Source organism: Rhinopithecus bieti, unplaced genomic scaffold (genome assembly GCF_001698545.2).
Source record: "Rhinopithecus bieti isolate Rb0 unplaced genomic scaffold, ASM169854v2 scaffold_81282, whole genome shotgun sequence".
NCBI lineage: Eukaryota > Metazoa > Chordata > Mammalia > Primates > Cercopithecidae > Rhinopithecus > Rhinopithecus bieti.
In genome coordinates this window covers 203299-222608 of record NW_016830182.1, presented here as the reverse complement: position 1 = coordinate 222608, position 19310 = coordinate 203299, and the positions used below count along the sequence as shown (strand labels likewise).

The window sequence follows — 19310 nt, the reverse complement described above, 5'->3', positions numbered from 1 at the left end:
ATGGCACTTCACACTCAGCACTTGACATTCCCAGGCACTCCACAGGCATTAGCTAATTAGTCCTTGAGTCTGTTTAGACCCCAAAAGAACTCCCAGAGGCTCCACTTATGCCCCATGTGCGGGGAGTTTCACACCCCTCTGAGTCAGGATCCAGAGCACTGGGGAGACAGCCTTGCAGATAGCCACTCGCCCACTCACTCCCTTGCAGAGAGATCAAAGGTCTGCAAGGGAGCTGGAAAGAAGAAGTTTTCACTGTATCATATTCTTCCTGGGAAAAAGATAGGAGACAGAGAAAGGGACAGGAGACCAATATCTACTCAAATCCCTACTAGTAATGCTCACCGCAGTTTATTTTTCTCTGAGCATTTTAAACAAATTCCCATTTAACCCTCAAAGTTATCCTATGATATACAATGTGTTTTTAGATTGAACTCTCCCAGGAGGAGTCACTGGGGCAAGGATTCAGGTGTAAGCAATTTATCTGGGATTTGAACACAGGAAGGAGAGGGAAGAAAAGAAAAAGAAGGGAAAGAAGCCAATAAAGTATGTTTTGGAGCACTCCACTACTGCAAGCCTGTGAGGCTCCATCACCCTGGGCCACTCTGGAGATGTGCACAGCACACCTCAGTCATCCCACTGAGGGGTGAGGGAGCTGGGGGATGTATCCTCCAACTCCTGCCAGTCATGGGTTGACGGTTGCTCCCAGTTGGGAGAATGGATTAACTCCCCAACAATGCCTGGCCTGTGCCACATACACACATACTCAGAACAACCTGAAAGCCCTTAGACAAATATCCACAGGTGCTTGTGTCAGAAGTCTCCAGTTTGGGTGCATAGGAATGGTGATTGCCAAGAGATACGGGCAAAGCACTGATAGTATCTTTTACTATACTACTATTCCATTTTCAAAGATGAAAAACCTGAGGTTCAGAGATAGGGCCACCATTTGGCCAAGGTCACACAAGTACAAAGTGATAAAACCTAAATTTAGACCAAGCCAGTTTGCCTCCACATCTTGGCTCATTTCACTACACACCACTGTCTTCTAAGCCTAGCTTCCCTCTTCTCCCTTCTTTCTCCTTATCCAGGAGACAAAGGACAGGGCTGTCTGCTAACAGTGACTCCTCTCCCTGAACATGCCTCTGAGATGCCTGACTCTTTCCAGCAAGTGTCCTTGAGATAAGGCTTGATGACAGATCTGCCTATTGGCAAAGTCTGAACCAGGTGGAGCACCCTTTCCTCTGCCACGCTTACTGCTGCTTACCAAATCCCCTTATCTTTTCTTTGGACCTTTAATTCATTTGATAACTTTGAGATGCACAGACCTGAGGGCTCTCAAAGGACAGTAAATTTCCCGTCCCCAATGCCACAGCCCTTGCTGCTGGGTTTGTGCTTTGTTTTTGCTTGCACAAGCCAGTGGTGAGCATTTATCGCTGGTTGGAGAATTGAATTTGGCAGGAGAGATTTCTGTGCATTTGGGGGATTAATTTGCCAAGCACCTTCGCCAGCAGAAATGCTAAGGATGGCAGCCAAGAGTAGGGTGGTGCAGGCAGTCTGGCAACGTAGGCCAAACCCTCTTTTGTAGCTGGTTCTCTCTAGCCCTGAGAAGAAATGCAACATCACTCAGCTTTCACACCCCAGAAGCATGGCTTTCCCTTAGACACACTGTCTTCTCCTCCCCAAATTAGCACTGTCTCATCAGGGGCCAACCCAACAGGGAAGCTGGGGTTGAGAAGGTGGTGGGGTGGCCAGACAGAATGAGGGGACCTGGGGACTAGGCATGCTCCCTTGGGTGGAACACATACTTGGGGCCTGCCTGAGAATACCAAATTCACTGGTGTGACAGGAAGTGAGAGAATGAGCCAGGAATGAGCATCAGAGGGGGTCGGCTACAGGCAAGGAGCACGAGAGTCCTCAGAAGTCTCAGAAACGCAACTAGGTAGAGATCTGGCAAGCAGACTGGTGGGTATAATAGTCATTGTCATTCAAAGGTGTGCTAGAGACAGCTTATACCACTTCTCTAGAGGCAATTGTTAAATTTTCAAAAAGTTTGCAAGCCAGTTGCTAAACACAGCCATTATTATAAAGTAAAATCTATAAATTTAGAGTTAAATAAATTATATTAAAATCAAAAGTTAAAGGATACTCAAAATATATCACTATGCTTTACTATGATCTATATTGTTGAGTTTACCTAGGATTCCTATGTCTGTGTGATGGGAATTCCGTACAATGGTGACTGTCACATACACATCTCTTCCCCACCCCAGGTTCAGCATCGGCACATTGGTAGCTTGAAACTGACCATGTTGGTAGTATTTACACCAAGGAAATTGGCAAATTCTAAAAATTAGGACTTTTTTTTTTTCATGAAAGCCAGTGTTTAGTAGAATTTACTGGCACACTACTGGCAATTGCTACCCTGAATCAAGGCAGTATCTACCCTGCATCATGCTAAATGTCTCACATTCGTTATATTATAACGTAGGCAGCACACACCTGTATGGCACGGCAGTCATTAAAATATTGAATTACTTTCATGTTGGTTGCTAAACAGCTTCTGTCCCAAGCCCCTGCTTGTCCTCCTTCCACCCTAGCCACCACTGCCCTCCTCTGATACCTCTAAAGGTTTGTGCCTAATCCTGTTCTACGACTGGCTGTCTGGCCCGTGCTCACACAATACAGGCTGTTCATATTTTTACCATAACCTCTGCTTACATTTACCCTAAAAGGTGGATATTATCATCCCCTTTTTACTAATGAGGAAACTGAGGCTCAGAGAGAAACCAACTTGCCCTGAGCCACACAGCTAGCAAAATACAAGAGCTGGGACAGAGCCTAAGTTGACCTGGGTCCACCCAATGTTCCTAACCATTGGGACACACCATTTCTCAGCAGCATGGAGGTCTGGAGGCTGATGGCAGGGCCCGGGCCCATGAGGCCAGGGCAGTTCAAGAGGTCTCACAGCTGGGCCACTGGACACTGTAGGAGCTGAATGGATGGCCAGGGAGGGCCAGGAATTAGATACTTCTCCCCTCACTTCCTCTCCCCTCCTCTTCCCTTCATAACATCTCCTCCCCTCCCCTTCTGTGCCCAATCTGAGTCCTTAAACGGCAAAGTGTAAAACACCATATCTGCCCTCAGGAAGCTTACAGTCTGAGCTAAGGAGAAATTGCACATACCTATGAACAATATAAATACTAAATATTTGATTACAACACACAAGCCAAGTAACAAAGCAGGTGTCACGGCTGAGAGACAACAGGGAAGCTCTCAGAAACTGAGGGCCAAACACTCTCATCTATTAAGCAATGCAAAGATTTTCCTGTTGCTGCAATTCTTGGATATAATGTGCACCATTGTAAGAGTGAATCACTAAGTTAGAAGCTTCCTGGAGGAAAAATACTGCCTCATTAAACATATGCAACAATGATAAGAGCCATCCTGATTTCAGAAATGTGCATTGTAAGGCAGAAAAATATATCCTCATTCTCTAAGGTCACTAGGACAATGGATACAGCAGAAAGCCAGTGCCCTCAAATCTTCCCTTGTGATTCATTCATTCATTCATTCAACAAATATTTTTGAGAGCCTGGTGCTGGGGACATGGCAGACAACAGTAAATGGGAGACTGGCTGCCTGCTCTCCCAGAGCTCCCAGCTGAGTGGAGCAGACAGCCATTATGTTAGTAACGCAACATACAAATATGCACTTACAAACAGGAATATGTGCTAAGAAAGAACAGAACTGGATGTTGTGAGACAAAGAACAAAGAGGAAGGAAGAGCTTTAAGCAGATATCCAGGGAAGGCCTCTCAGAAGAAGCTTCCCTGCAAAGGAGGGTGGGTGAGGAACAAGCTCCAGGAGAGGGAGAGGATGTGCCATGGACCCGAGGGGCAAGGAGTCCGGGGCGTGCTCCATTCTGAAGAAAGGCCAGTCCAGTGAGTGCAGCAGAAGCCACATCAGCTCAGCTGTATGGCCATGGCAAGGGGTTTTGGTTTCAATCTGAGTGCAGTTGGGAGAATTTAGGCAAAAGTGACATGCAGGGAAGTGGCATAGGCTGATGCAATTCTTGGAAGGATCCCTCTGGGTGCTGGGTTAAGAATAGGCCCACTGGGACTGGTGGGAGGAGTAGAAGTAGATAAACCACAGATAAGGCTAGTGCGGTGCTCCCAGCAAATGCAGTGATGGTAGCTGGGACTAGGGTCGTGGCCATAGAGAAGAGAGTAGGTTGATTCAAGCTTTGAAGAGAGCCCGGAGCATGTTGTGATTGACTGCATATGGGAGAGAGAGGGGTGCTTCATGGGCATTGCCCTCTGGTAGGCAGAGTTGCTGCTCACTGAAAAGATGCTTGTGTCGGCAGACCTCCTTCTCGTCCCATCCCAGGGGAGGTGGAAAAACGACCAGGAAGAGAAGACACTTGCAGAAGCCTCAGGAGAGCCTCAGAGAGCAGTTACTGATGCTGACTGAAGCCTTCACTTGTTTGTCCTCTACGCAGCAAGACCCACAATGCACGCTCCAAGGAGTAATATACAAAATTAATGCTGTAGAAGCATATAAGATGAAGAAAACACAACTCTGGTGTGGTCCTGGAAGGCTTCATGGAGGAAGCATTTTCTCTCTTAGATATAGAAGGACAACAGAATCTAAATAGGTGAGGAGGATAGGAAGGGCATGCCCTGACAGAGAGGACAGTGAGGGAAAAGGTGGGCAGGTAAAAAATGAGGGACATTGGCATTGGAGTCAGTAGCCTGTTCCATCTCTCCCTCTTCCCCTGGACAGCCAGTCACTTTCTTGAACTATTTTATCTGATCCAGGTGCTGCTGTTAGAGTCTTACCATCTCTTTCTTTTCTAACAGCATACTTAGGACATATAATTGACATATAATAAATGACATCATTAAAGTGTACATTTTGGTAAGTTATGACATATATAGAAACCCATGAAACCATCACAATTAAAGTAATGAACATATCCATCACCCCCAGAAATTTTCTCCCACCACTCACTGCCAGCCCCTTGCCCTCAACCCAGAGGCAAGCACTGATCTGCTCTTTGTCATGATAGACAAGCTTGCATCTTCTAAAATTTATATGAATGAAATACATATCAAGCTAGTATTACTCTTTTTTCTGGCTTCTTTCCTTATGCATAATTATTTTGATATTTGTTTATATTATTGCATATACCATTAGTTAATTCCTTTTTATTTCTGAGCAGTATTCCAATATATGGACACATCGCAGTTTGTTTATGTATTCACCTGCTGATGGACTTTCAGGTTGTTTCCAGTTTTTGGCAATTACAGTAAAGCTGCTACGAACATTTGAGTACAAGTCTTTGTATGGACACACGCTTTCTTTTCTTTTCAGTACATAGCTAGCTGTGGACTGGCTGGATCGTAACTGTAGGTGCACACTAAACTTGACAAGAAAGTCAAGCTGTTTTTCAGTATTTTACTTCCCAGTGGCAGTGTATGAGAGTTTCAGTCCCCATATTCTCACCAACACCTGGCATGGTCAGTCTTTTTCATTTTAGCCACTCTAACAGGATGTGTAGTGATATCTCATTGTGATTTCAGTTTGCATTTCCCTAATGACTAATGATGTTGAGCATCTTTTCATGTGTGCTTATTAACCATTTGCATATATTCTATAGTAAAATGTGCATTACAATCTTTTGTTTGCTTTTTATCAGGTTGTCTTATTTTTATTGTAAGCTGCTTCTATATTATAGATACAAGTTCATCAGATACACGATTTTTGTGTATTTTCTCCCAGCTTGTGACTTGCCTTTTAATTCCTTTGACAGTGTATTTCAAAGAGCAGAAGTTTTTCATTTGGATGAAGTCCAATATATTATTTTTTCTTTTGTGGATTATGCTCTTGGTGTCATATTTTAAAACTCTGCCTAAACCAAGGTCACAAAGATTTCTCCTGTTTTCTTCTGGAAGTGCTATAGTTTTAGGTTTTACATTTAGATTTGTCATCCATTTTGATCTAATTGTTACATACAGTGCAAGTTATGGATCAAAGCTTTTTTTTTTTTTTGCATATATCTAATTTTTTTATCATCATTTGTTTAAAAAAGACTACCTTTTCTCCACTGAATTGTCTTTGCAACTTTGTCAAAAAATCAGTTGTCCGTATATGCATGGGTCTATTTCTGTACTCCCAATTCCATTTTGTTGATCTATTTGTCTATCTTGATGCCAATACTACAGTGTCTTGATTACTGTAGTTTTATAATAAGCTTTAAAATCAGGCAGTGTTAGTCCTCCAACTTTGTTCTTTTTCAAAATTGTTTTGGCTATTCTAGGTCTTTTTCATTTCCATATGAATTATAGAATCAGCTTGCCAATTTCTACAATTTCCATACTGCTGCATACTCCCTCTTTCTACTTGCATAAGAAAACAAATAAGAGCGAAGATCTGAGCTGGGTTGGATACCATGACTCTAAACAAAGCAGATACTCAGGAAGACTGAATTGAACTGAAGAGGCGATCTCCCCATCTCCAAGGTGGAACAACAGTGGTTTTGTCCTTCAAACAAAGTATCATGGAGTCAAAGATGTTGGACCCATAAGCCCTCAGCAAGGCTGTCCCCTTCCTGAGAATTGCCCCTTTTTCCTCCATCAGAACACACTTTCTTCTGCTCTAGTCTTTCCTGGCTGTTGGGTATGGCTCCTGCCCCTGTAGAGCTCTCAGAATGTACCTGTTATCTTCTACATCTGAGTAAACACAGACTCAGAACAGAAAACCCAGTCCTCAGTGGATACTGGGGGGGAAAGATAGAAAGAAAAGGAAGAGTGTGTACTGGGGAAGTCAATGGAATAGCAATTGAGGGGCGTTGGCTTAATAGCTTTAAGAGTTTGTTTTTACGGATTTCTAGAAATAACAATAGTAGCTCCCATGTAGAACATGCCAGGCTAAGCTTTGCTTTGCATGAATTTTCTCATTCAGGCCTCGAAACATCCGGTGGTGGATGAACACAGTCATGCCCATTTTCCTGATGAATTGAGGCCTACAGAGATTGAGCAACTTTCCCAAGTCATTTCTAGCAATGGCAGTGCTGGAGCATGAATTCTGGTCTGGTCTGACCCCAAAGCCCACACTCTGGACTAAACCCCAGGGTGATTCTGCCTTCAGGGATGGGAAATGGAAAAGCCCCATAAATGTATGCAGTCAGATTATTAACATGATTTAATGAGCCACTACAATGAGCCAGGATCGTATCCAGGACCATCTGACACCGCCATATGTGATTCCACACCCAGGGAAGATGCCTGACTCCTCTAGCCAGCTCGAGAAGCTGCCCCCGATGAGAAATGGGAGGCCTTAGGTGATGGATTTGAAACCAGGGAGGAAGACCTGGAAGGACCACTTCCTTTGAGAAAAGCGTCATCTAGCAGAATCTTAACCCCTAGAGGCTTCTCTAACTGGCTTAGGCACAGAAGATCTATTGTTTCAGCTATCAAGTGGCCAGGATGGTATAGCTTTGGGCACAGTTGGATCAGGATGGGAGTCATTCTCATCAGGTTCTTCCCAGGTGACAGATACATAGCCACCCACACCTTCAGGCCTACATTTCCCCTGCTTAGAAGCCTCCTCACTTGAAGAGAGTTCCAGCAAATGCCCCACATCACAACCTTATTGTCCCAGGTAGGCTCATTTCACAACCAATCCATGAGATGCTATTGGGCCGGGCTTGAGTTCTACATCCACTCCTCAAGGCAGAGGACAGAAGCCAGTGCAGTCCAACCCCACTGCCTGAAAGCAGGAAAGTCATGAATCCCCAAAGGAACATGGAAACATCATTGCCAGAAGATGGGCAGCACAGCAGGCAGAACATCAGAATACCCCTCTGACTTCTCTCTGACCACCTGCTCAGTTCACAAGGCATCAACCACTAAAACTGTTTTGTTTTTTTGGCCACTCCCAATATTGATTTCCACCAACTCTGAGACTTGCTGGCTTCAAGTTGCTTGATCCTCCTTCTCTGTCCTCTTCCAGCCAATGAATTTCAGGATCTGGCACCTGCAACCTGCAGAAGGCAGGGGCTTCTTTCTGATTTAACAGGGATCCTATTTCCGATGTACACATTTCTGTCCTCCATACATAAAAACTGTATTTTCTTTCCTAGACTTGTGGCATATAACTTGATCGGAACTTACAGAGACCAGTAGGGATGATGAGAAGAGGTATTGGGGATTAGAAATGTCTCCAAGCACCTAGGCTGCATGGTCACTCTACCCATTGCCCTTTACCTGCGCAGCATTCAGACACAGCCAGAAAACAATGCTTGCATCAGCAAGTTTTTAACCCTCTCACCAAATGTCCTGGCAGAATCACCCCTTGTTCTAAGCCCCAACAGGGCTGAGGGGTTTCTCCAAAAGCTATTGTTGGCTCCAATTAACCGGCCAATTTAACAGGACAGATGAAACTGAGTTGACCACCCGGACATCCATGACAAGTGACCAGGCCCAAAACTCCCGGGTCTCCTCAGACCCACCGCTGACCAGCCTCCAGGGCAAAGAATCCCAAATAGTGTGAAGCAGATGCCTCCCTCCTGGGGAGAAACGACTGTGTAAGATGTTTCACATGCAGCAGCAGTAGCCACTGCAGCAAAAAAGGCAAGTTCAAAGGTAATTGGACGAGGAGTTTTAAGCACGGCTGTTCCCGTAGCAAACTGTTTCATGAATACCCATCGGGATCTGTCCATATGGACAGCAGAAGGGTTCCTGCTGTTCTTTTGCTAATAAAAACTGTTGTGATTACATTTCCAATCCTCTTGGAATGGGGCCTCTGTGGGGCCGCAGCGTGACGTGCTGAGAATTTGTCTTCCGAATGATGGGCAGCACTGTTCCCTGCCACAGAGGGGTGCAGAGATTCACGCCCACTGCATGCAAAGGGAGGGTCCTTAGGGCAGCGTGGGGCTGAAGAAGTGTGTGAGTGTATCTGTGACTGTGTAGTCTCACACACCGTGCACACGCACAGGAAAATCTTAATTAATGGAATAACCTTCTATAAGTGGTTCCAGTTACTGGCATTTTCCGGTTAATTAGAGGTTAACCTGGAATCGCTTTTTTATTTCAACCTCCTTGTTGAAGTGCATTAGTTAAATTTCACCCTTACCATCATGCCTGAGCTCTGGCTGCTGTCTCTGGTAGGAACAGTCTCTCCTGAAGTCTCTATCAAAATCCTATCCCGTCCTCCCTGTCCTGAGTCAACTAAAATGCTGTCTTCCCTGTGAGGCTTTGCTGACTTCTCCCCTTAAGTGGGAAAAATTTCCCTTCCGAACTTTCTTAGTCCTCTGGGGGATCCCTATACAGTGTTTACCGCTGTCTTACTGGGTCACAGAGTTCTGGGTTCTTGTCTTTTCTCCCTTAGGAAGTTCCTTGGTTCTTCAAGGTCATTATCAGTACTTTGCCCCTGAAGCCCAGGTGCCTGGGACACAGTAGGCACACAATAATTGCTCATTAAATAAATGAATTAATACAACCTAAAGGTTTAGGAGCCTGGGTTTGAGAAAATTCAAGACTTTCAAAATACTAAAATTTTATAGTTTTAAAAAAAAGATTCCTACTTTTCCTTATTTTCTTCATTCTTGTAAAATGATTAAACATTATGAAAAAGCTCAATTAATTGGGTATGTGTTGATCAAGAATGCATTGTCTGTAAATCTAGACACTTGGTACACACATACCCACAAGGCACACCAAAATATGCATACACACCTAAGTATATACGTACACAAAATATACATGGCATTACTATTTTTTAAAATCTTCAATATACAAAAATTCTAGTTTGCAAAAAAGAGAAAACCATTATTCATCTTCTTACAAAGTTCTTATTTCACTTAAGGACTCATCCCCATTTCCCTTTCAGAGCTGGCTCTCCTGCTACATTTGAGTGTTTGTTTATTGACATTAATTGCTTGACTACAGGGTGAATTTCACTTAAGGATAATCAAAATGATGATGAAGCACCACTGAGAGAATTGAGCAAAGCCAATGGGCAAATGAAATTCTCTTTATGAAAAAAACACTCACTTACATACTTGTTAAGACCAAGGTTATAAAGTCTAGCTATGCCACGAAACCAGCCACATGACCTTAAGTTTGTTACTTAACTTCTCTGAGCCTCAGTTTCCCTGTGTGTTGAGAGAATCAAGAAGATTGGTAACTGATGTTCAGCATAGAAACTGCTCCCCAGAACACAATATAAATGGAACTTGAACAAAAATATTTGCCAGCATCTAGGAAACATCAGTATCCTCCCATGCCATTACTATCAACTTTTGCAGGTATCTAATGTTCACTTTGCAGTGGAAACCACTCCAAAATCTCTGTGACTAAATGCAACAAAGGTTTGTTTCTTGCTCCCAGAGCCAGCTTGAGGCTGAGGTGGGCTCTGCTCCACATAGTCACTCATGGATCCTGGCTGGCAGAGACTCTTCCACCTAAAACGCTCAGCCTCTTCTATCACTGCAGCAGGGGAAGAGAAGTTGTAGGATATCACACCAGCTCTTCCATACTGCACCCCAGAAGTGACTCACCTTGCTTCTACTCACAGAAGCAGAAGCAATCACACGGTTCTGGGAGAGCAGATGGACTCTCAGTGATGTGATCACCACTGTCTCTGCCATATCCTAGGCCACTCCTACCTCCCTTCTACAGAGTCAGCTAAGTTACTCCCTCATCTACATGACGTAAAGCCAGAATAAACTCCATAAGGTTATCCTCCATAAGAAAACCAGCTGGGCTATTCAGGCTCCCATTCACCGGGCCAAGGTTGCCAGCCCTTGCCATAAGACCAATGAAGCCCTCCCCTACAGGACAAAGAGTCTGGTTGGATGCCAGCTCAGAACTAAACCAACTCAGCCATTCCTGGGCATTCACTACTTCTAGGCCAACCAGGTCACCCTGCTACAAAGGACTACTCCAGTCAGACCCCTGCTTCAGGCACCTGCTATCCTTGCCAGCTCCCTGCCTCTGTCCGCTGGGAGGACCTGTGCCTCCCGGCAGCCACTGGCCATGCCTGCCTCAGATCACAGGCTCCCAAGGCTCCCTCCTCTCTAGTCTCCAGGCCTCTGCCTACAGTTCTGATGGCAAAAAGGGAAGGTGACCAACTTCTCTACCAAAAAAGCAGAGAAGTTTCCCCTTCTGCAGGCAAAGAGCGGCTTTAACCATGAGACAGGGAAGATGTGGACTGGTGCCCACCCTTTTCTGATGCTCCCAGGTGAGTCATACCAACTCTGAATGGATAAGAGAATGAGCGAATAAATGAATGTCACAGGACATTCCTAATTAACATCCATTTGTTTATTTTTTGTGTGATGCCAGCTTATGTCACACATCAACTGATCTTTGTTCCTGCTAGAGAATCAGTCAAGATTGCTGAGTAAAGAATAAGAATATGGGCCAGGCATGGTGGCTCACGCCTGTAATCCCAGCACTTTGGGAGGACGAGGCAGGTGGATCACAAGTTCAGGAGACTGAGACCATCCTGGCAAACATGGTGAAATCCTGTCTATACTAAAAACACAAAAATTAGCCAGGCATGGTGGCATGCACCTTTATCCCAGCTACTCGGGAGGCTGAGGCAAGAGAATCACTTGAACCACAGAGTGGAAAGTTGCAGTGAGCGAGACCATGCCACTGGACTCTAGCCTGGCGACAGAGCAAGACTTCGTCTCAAAAAAAAAAAGAATATGTGTGGCTAATTTTTTAGCATTCATTACACACTATGCATAATATACATGGTCTTCATTTGCATTAGCTCTTCCGATCCTCACACCACAGCCTCATGAAATAGGATTATGATTATTCCCCCATTACAGGTGAGCAAACTGAAGCCTAGAGTTGGTTATGAGAATAGCCTAGGTCATCCAGCCAGAAAATGGCAGCACCAGGCTATGAACTCAAGGATCTGTCCAATCTCAAACCCTATGTGGGATCTGGGAACCATCCAGTTACAGCACTTGGTTGGAATTCAATTCAGTCAGAACTTAAGCACCTGCTACATGCTCGTGAGGTCTCGACAAGATGACATAGGGAATATGAAGAGGAGCTTGTGAGTCAGTAGAGGAGGTATGACGTGCACATAGGAGCTGTGACAAACCACACTCCACCCCCATGGCATTCTGCATTGTATCATGAAGTGACCCATGAGTTCACATTCATCTAAAAGAATCAGAAAGGGTTTCCCAGAGAAGATGGCATTTGAGCCAACTGCAGAGCCTCAAAAAAGAAGGACTTGTGCAGGCAGATGGTGAGGCAGGATAGGCCAGGGACTTAGAGATTGCACAATTACTGCAACAATGACAACTTAACTGAGAGAACCCTGATCTTGGAATCTCACAGCCTAAGTTCATGACCTCGGTCACTCACACAGTGCCTTTAGGCACGTCCCTGCATTTCTTGGAGTCTCAGTTTCCTCATCCAGAACACAGGGATAGTGATCATGATGCCACACTCCAGACCCATCGGGAGGATGCAATAGGAGATGGTTGTAAAAGCACTGGGTAAACAGGAAAGGCTGAACAAATGTGGATCATCATGGTTGCTATGGCTACACAGAGGGCACCGAAGGGAGCCACACTCCCAGCCGTGAGCATCACGATGAGGCAGAAACCACTGGTGTTACAAAGGAGGCAGGTTGTACCCCGCCTGCGTCTTCATCACAGAGAGCTTGAGACAGAGGCTCCGAGGAAGGGGGCCCCATTGCTCCTGGGGACACCCACAAATATAAAACACAGCTTAGGCAAACCTGAGGTGTTCTTTCTGAACACCAGGACTAAATCCCAGTGACATGGGAGGGATAGTGCGACGCAGCTGTGTCTCCTAAATATAGCCTGACTTCAGCTCCCCATGGAGCCTCAGAGCCTGAGCCATCTTCCAGGGCTGGCTCTAAAAATAAAGCTGCAAACAGCCCTTACACTCCCCTCACCTGTTCAGGGCCCATAGGCTGACAGTCTGCACCTGAGGGGTTAGCAGAAGAGGGTGGAAATAAGACACTGGACCATGGGCTGACTCTGTGATCCCTGGGACATTTCTGAGGATACAAGACTCTCTGGTCCTCTCTAAAAAGCAAAGTTGACGAATAAATACAACGTCACTGACTTCAGTAAGGATATTCTCTAAGGACTGCACTTAGTGTCTAGATTTGGCTAAGTGCCAGTAAGACATCTCAGTTCACCTAAAGTATCCATTACTCCCATTTTACATATGAAGAAAGTGAAGCTGCCCAGTGCAGTGACATGACCCAGCCAGGGTCACACTAATAGGAAACAGGATGTCACTGCATCTTTCTAGACCAGACCCCCTGAATGTTACACCACACAGCCTGCCTTCACCCTCTGCTCTCACACCACTCACCACCTCCATCAGTTGCACTTGCCTCCTTCTTCACCTCCTCGTCCCACACCCCAAGCCACCCCAGTCTTCTGCAAACAGGCAAGAAAGCGATGTGGGCTGTAAGGTCCACGAGGGAAGGGATCATATGTGTTTTGTTATCTACTATGCCCCAAACCTCTAGAAAAAATGCTAGGATAGAGACGGCACTCAATTAATATTTGTTGCATAAATAACCCCTCTCTCAAATCCCAGATCCAATCCATTACGAATCCTATAGGCTGTAGATTCAACACATATCCAGAACACTCACCAAAATGGCTCAAGTTTAAAAGACTAGGCATAGCAAGTGTTGGTGAGGATGTGGGGATTGATACTCTCATATGCTGCTTATGGGAAGGTAAAATAATACAGTCACTCTGGAAACAGTTTGACAGTTTTCTGTCAAATTAAACACTCACCTACCATGTGATCTCACAGCTTACTATTCATACAGGAGAAAAGAAAGCATATGTCCATACAAAGACTTGTATACAAATGTTCATAGCAGTTTTACACATCATTGCCAAAAACTAGAAACAGCCTGAATGTCCATCCACAGATGAATGGATAAACAAACTGTGGTGCATCCACATATTGGAATTCTACCCAGTGCTAAAAAGGAATGAACCACCGATGCATGCAACCACACGAATGAATCGTGAAATAATTAGACTAAGTGAAAGCAGTGAAAGAAAAAAAAAGAGTACCTAGTGTATGGTTCCATCAGTGCAAAATTCTTTAAAAAAAAAGGCAAACTCCCCTACAGTGATAGATAGAAGATTAGTGGCTGCCTGGGACTTGGAGGAGGGTGAAAGGCAGGGTGCAAGGTACAATGAGAATGAGCAGGAGAGAGGGTCACAAAGGGCACAGGAAACTTTTGGGGGTTATGGAAATGTTCATTATCTTCATTATTGTGATGATTACATGGATCTATACGTGCACATGTTAAAAGTTATCAAATTGTACACTCTATATGCAGCTTATTTATTATATGTCAATTATACCTCAATAAAGTCATTTAAAAATTATATTCAGGCTGGGTACAGTGGCTCCTACCTGTAATCCCAGCACTTTGGGAGGCCTAGGTGGGAAGACGGCTTGAGTTCAGAAGTTCAAGACCAGCCTGGGCAACATAGCAAGACCTCGTCTCTACTAAAATTAAAAAAAAAAAAAAAAAAAAATGAGCCGGGTGTGGTGGTGCACACCCGCAATTGGAGGGCAGACCCAGGTGAGGTCTGGACACAGGATATAATTGTCACAGTAGCAGAACTTCAGAGAAAGTTGCCTTCTTCCACCTGACAATTCTCATACACCAAGTCAAAGTCCTAATGGGAAGAAGTGAGACCCTGAAGTCTGGGAGAAAGATATCTACATGGGATACACTTGAACTCTTCAATCCCCAATCCTCCTGGACTCCCTGGGCCTGCAAAAAATGCTCACCCCTCATTGTTGGAAGAATCCTCCCCTGCCCCCTGCCTTGATTTAAGTTTGCATAGAAGCCTCAATGAGGCAAGTTCCTTAGAACACAATGCTAGCCCTCTTCACGAGGTATCCCTGCCTTCTTTCCTGACCACCAGAGCCATAACCACGACCAAATCACAGCCTGGTTTCACTGGGCAAGTGGCTTGACCTACTAAGGGAAGAGAGGAATTATGCAGCAAAGGAACTATAAGACCTGGCTAATAGGAAACAGCAGAAACCAGAAGAGTGTATATGAAAGTGGATGCTGAAAGTGTTGAGTCAAGAGGAGAAACTGAATATAAAACTGGATAAGAAAAATTTTGTTGATATAGGGGCACACCTCTTATCACAGGATTTAACACCCTGGCAATGACTCCAGGAGATGATTCTAATACGTTGCTGGGATGGCTTCTGGAAGCTGCTACACAGACTGTGAGAGGAGTCCAGAGACTCTTATATTATTATATAATGCCATATGGCCCTCAAAATCTAAAATATTTACTTTCTGGCTTTTACAGAAAAGTTTGCTGACCCCTGATATATGGTGTTGGTTAATAACAATGTGATGTTCCCATGATTCAACAAGAGTATTGCTTAATCTATAGAATCAAAAGAGATGAAGATTCAATGCAGTCCCTATCATAGTCCCAATGGCCTTTTTTACAGAAATGGAAAAGCCAATCCTGTAATTCTTATGGAATTACAAGCAGTTTAAAGTAATCAAAACAATCTTGAAAAAGAACATATATTCAAAACATCCTAGTCACATGACTATAAATTCAAAGTGGAATCACCAAGTAGTTTGCACTACATTTCTAATATGAGTGTAGGTGGGTATCAAAACAAGACAAACGCTGTTCAGGGAAAAAAAATGGCAAACTTAAGGTTAAACAAAAATAAAATTGCTTTACATGTAAAAAAAAAAAAAAAAAAAGAAGAAGAACAAAGTTGGAGGACTCAAACTTCCCAATTTCAAAATTTACTGCAAAGTTACAGTAATCAAAACAATGTGGTATCATCATAAAGATAGACAGATAAACCAATGGAATAGAACTGAGAGTCCAAAAATAAACCCATACATTCATAGCCCATCGATTTTCAAAAAGGGTGCCAAGACCATTCAGTGAGGAAAGAGTAGTGCCTTCAGTAAAGGACGCTGGAACAACTAGATATCCACATACAAAAGAATGAAGTTGGACCCCTACCTCACACAATGTACAAAAATTAGTTCAAATGAATTAACTGCTTACATATAAGGCAAAAAAAATTGTAAAATTCCCCTGAGGTAAATCTTTATAACCTTGAATCAGTAATAGATTCTTAGATACGACAGCAAAGACAAGAGCGACAAAAGCTTTATCAAAGTTAAAATTGTTTTTGCAACCAAGGACACTATCAACAAAGTGAAAAGACCCACACAATGGGAAAAATATTTGCATATATCATATATCTGATAAGAGTCCAGTATCCAAAATATACATAAAGAACTCTTAGAAGTCAATAGCAGAAAAGACAACCCAATTAAAAAATGGGCAAAGTGCTTGAATCCACATTTTTCCAAAGAAAATATACAAATAGCCAACAAATACATGAAAAAGATGCTCAACATCATTAGTCATTTGGGATATGCAAATTAAAACCACAGTGAGGTACCACTTCACACCCACCAGGAGAACTATAATCAAAAAAACAAGTGTTGGCAAGGATGTGGAGAAGTTGCGACTCTTGCACATCGTTAGTGAGAATGCAAAATGATTCAACCACTGTAGAAAATAGTTTGGCAATTTCCGAAAAAGTTAAACATAGTATTGCCATATGACCCTACAATTCCACTCCTAGATATATACCCAAAATAATTGAAAACAGGTACCAAAAAGTATAGGTACATGTATGTTCGTAATAGCACTACTCACGGCAGCCAAAAGTGAAAACAGACCAAATGTCCATCAATGAATGAATAGGTAAGTTGTGATGTGTGGATATAGATGTACAAATATCAAGATATATACACACACAATGAAATATTATTCAGCTATAAAAAGGAATGAAGTACTGATACAGGCTACAACATGGATAAAACCTTAAAACATTATGCTAAGTGAAAGAAGACAGACATAAAAGGTCACATCTTTTTATGATTCCATTTGTGTAAAATATCTACAATAGATAAATCCAGAGAAACAAAATGAAGATTGGCAGTTGCTAAGGGCTGAAGTGGGGAGAAAAACTGCTTAATGGATGAGAGGTTTTACTGTGGAATGATGGAAGTGTTTTGGAATTAGTGATGATAGTCACACAACGTTGTGAATGTACTAAATGTCACTGAATTGTTCACATCATAATGCTTAATTTAATGTTACTTGAATTTTACCTCAATAAATTATCAAAGGAGAGATGGAGAATGGATGAGCTAGAGACTGGGATTAGAACACTAGCCAATTATGGCCCTTGCAGGGCCCAGAAGACATGCCATCTTCCCAGTGGATAAGGAGTGCACTGGTGAGGGGACAGTGGCACTGCCAATAGACTCAGTACTGCCTGTCCTCAGTAGGTTTGGACAGAGTTGGAAATGTCACTACAGAACTGGGATCCCTAGTGGCAATGAGAGTGCTAAACTTACGATGTAGCTGAGACATGGTGGTGGCACTTGACTTTCAAAAGCAAAGTCAGTGGATTTACCATGTGTGCTTCTAAATTGGAATGGCAGCCAAGAAAGTAGGGCCCTGACCTGCAGATATCTATGGCAGGTATCAGCAAACCACAGCCCTGCAGGTCTAATTCTGTTCACAATCTGTTTTTATAAATAAATTTTTATTGAACACAGTCACGCCCATTTGTTGCATATTATCTATGGCCGCTTTTGTACTACAATGACAGAGTTGAGTAATTGCAAAAGTGATTCTATGACCTGTAAAGCCTAAAATATTTACTATCTGGCCCTTTACAGAAGTTGCTTGCTAACCTCTAATTGATGAAAATAGCTAATAAAACGACATTCTCAGTTTCCAACCAGGGTATCATTTAATATAGAGAATCAAAAGAGTTCAAGAATGGATAAGCAGGAGACTGAGATTAGAAACCCCATTGGAAAGTCATGGTCCCATGTCCAGTTTCCAGATCTAAACCACTTCTCACATCCTGAATCCATCAACTGAAAAGGAGGCTAGGTCCCCATAAGAAAGACCTCTGCGATGCCACAGTGAATATGTATGCTAGTTATTTCCCAATTGGATCTATGGCCATTAACTGAAGAGAAAGGGTAATTACAATGGGGAAATGAAAAATCCACACCTTCTGAGGGATGTTAGATACAGGATGTAAACTGGTACTGAGACACTGAGACCCAAAACCCCATCATAGTTCCTCCATGGTAGTAGAGGCATATGGGGTCAGGTAAAAAATGGAGTCCTGGCCCAAGAACTGCAAGATCACTTCCAGTTCCAGAATATATGATTGCAACATATATACTTACCAGTTGGCAGAACATCACCATAGTTTCTTGACCAGTAGATTAGGAGCTCCTGTACTACAAAAGGTCAAGTGGAAGCCTCTGAAGATGCCCCTATCCCCGGGCCAAGAGGGTAAACCAAAAACATTATCACTTCTTAGGGGAATGGCAGAGATTAGTGTCACCTCAAAGACAAAAAATGCAGAGGAAGCCGAGCACGGTGGCTCATGCTTGTAATCCCAACACTTTGGGAGGCAGATTACCTGAGGTCAGGAGTTCGAGACCAGTGGGGCCAATATGGTGAAACCCCATCTCTACTAAAAATATAAAAATTACCCAGGCATAGTGGCACACGCCTGTAACCCCAGCTACTCAGGAGGCTGAGGAAGGAGAATAATTTGAACCCAGGAGGCAGGGGTTGCAGTGAGCCAAGATCACACCACCGTGCTCCAGCCTGGGCAACAGAACAAGACTCTGTCTCAAAAACAAAAACAAAAAAATGCAGAGGAGATGGTCCAGATCATATGTCCCACTTAATACACTAGCCTGGCCCCTGTCATGGCAGATGACAATGAACTATGACAAACTTAACCAATTAGTAACCCATGTGCAGCTTCTGAGCTGGATGTGGGAATTACCCAGAGCAACTTAACATAGTTGGAGGTAAGTGGTATGCAGCTATTGATCTGGCAAATGCTTTCTTTTCCGTGTCCAGCAGAAGGAAATATCTAAAACAGTTCACATTCGTACCTATGGGATGAACAGCAGTATTCACTCAGTGCTGCCCCGGGGGTCTGTTAATTCTCCTTGATTCTGTCATAATATATCCAGAGGGGCTTGGGCCATCTGGACATTCCACAGAGCATCACAAAGGTCATGCTGATGGCACCCCTGATGACATCACATAAATCAGGCCTTTCTGAGTAAGGAGTAACAAGTGAGACACAAGTACTCACAGAAGCAGGAGGTCAATCCTACAAAGAGCCAGAAACCTGCCAGTTA

General features: G+C 43.6%; 1 long non-coding RNA gene across 1 annotated transcript in view; it reads right to left on the bottom strand.

The window, feature by feature from the left end:
• The window catches only part of LOC108524227 (uncharacterized), a 60668-nt gene extending 41568 nt beyond the window's left edge, over nt 1-19100 (bottom strand). Inside the window, exon 1 of the long non-coding RNA XR_001884009.1 lies at nt 19059-19100. This is a non-coding gene — a long non-coding RNA (uncharacterized LOC108524227). The remainder of the gene's footprint in view (nt 1-19058) is intronic.
• Nucleotides 19101-19310: the final 210 nt, after the last annotated feature.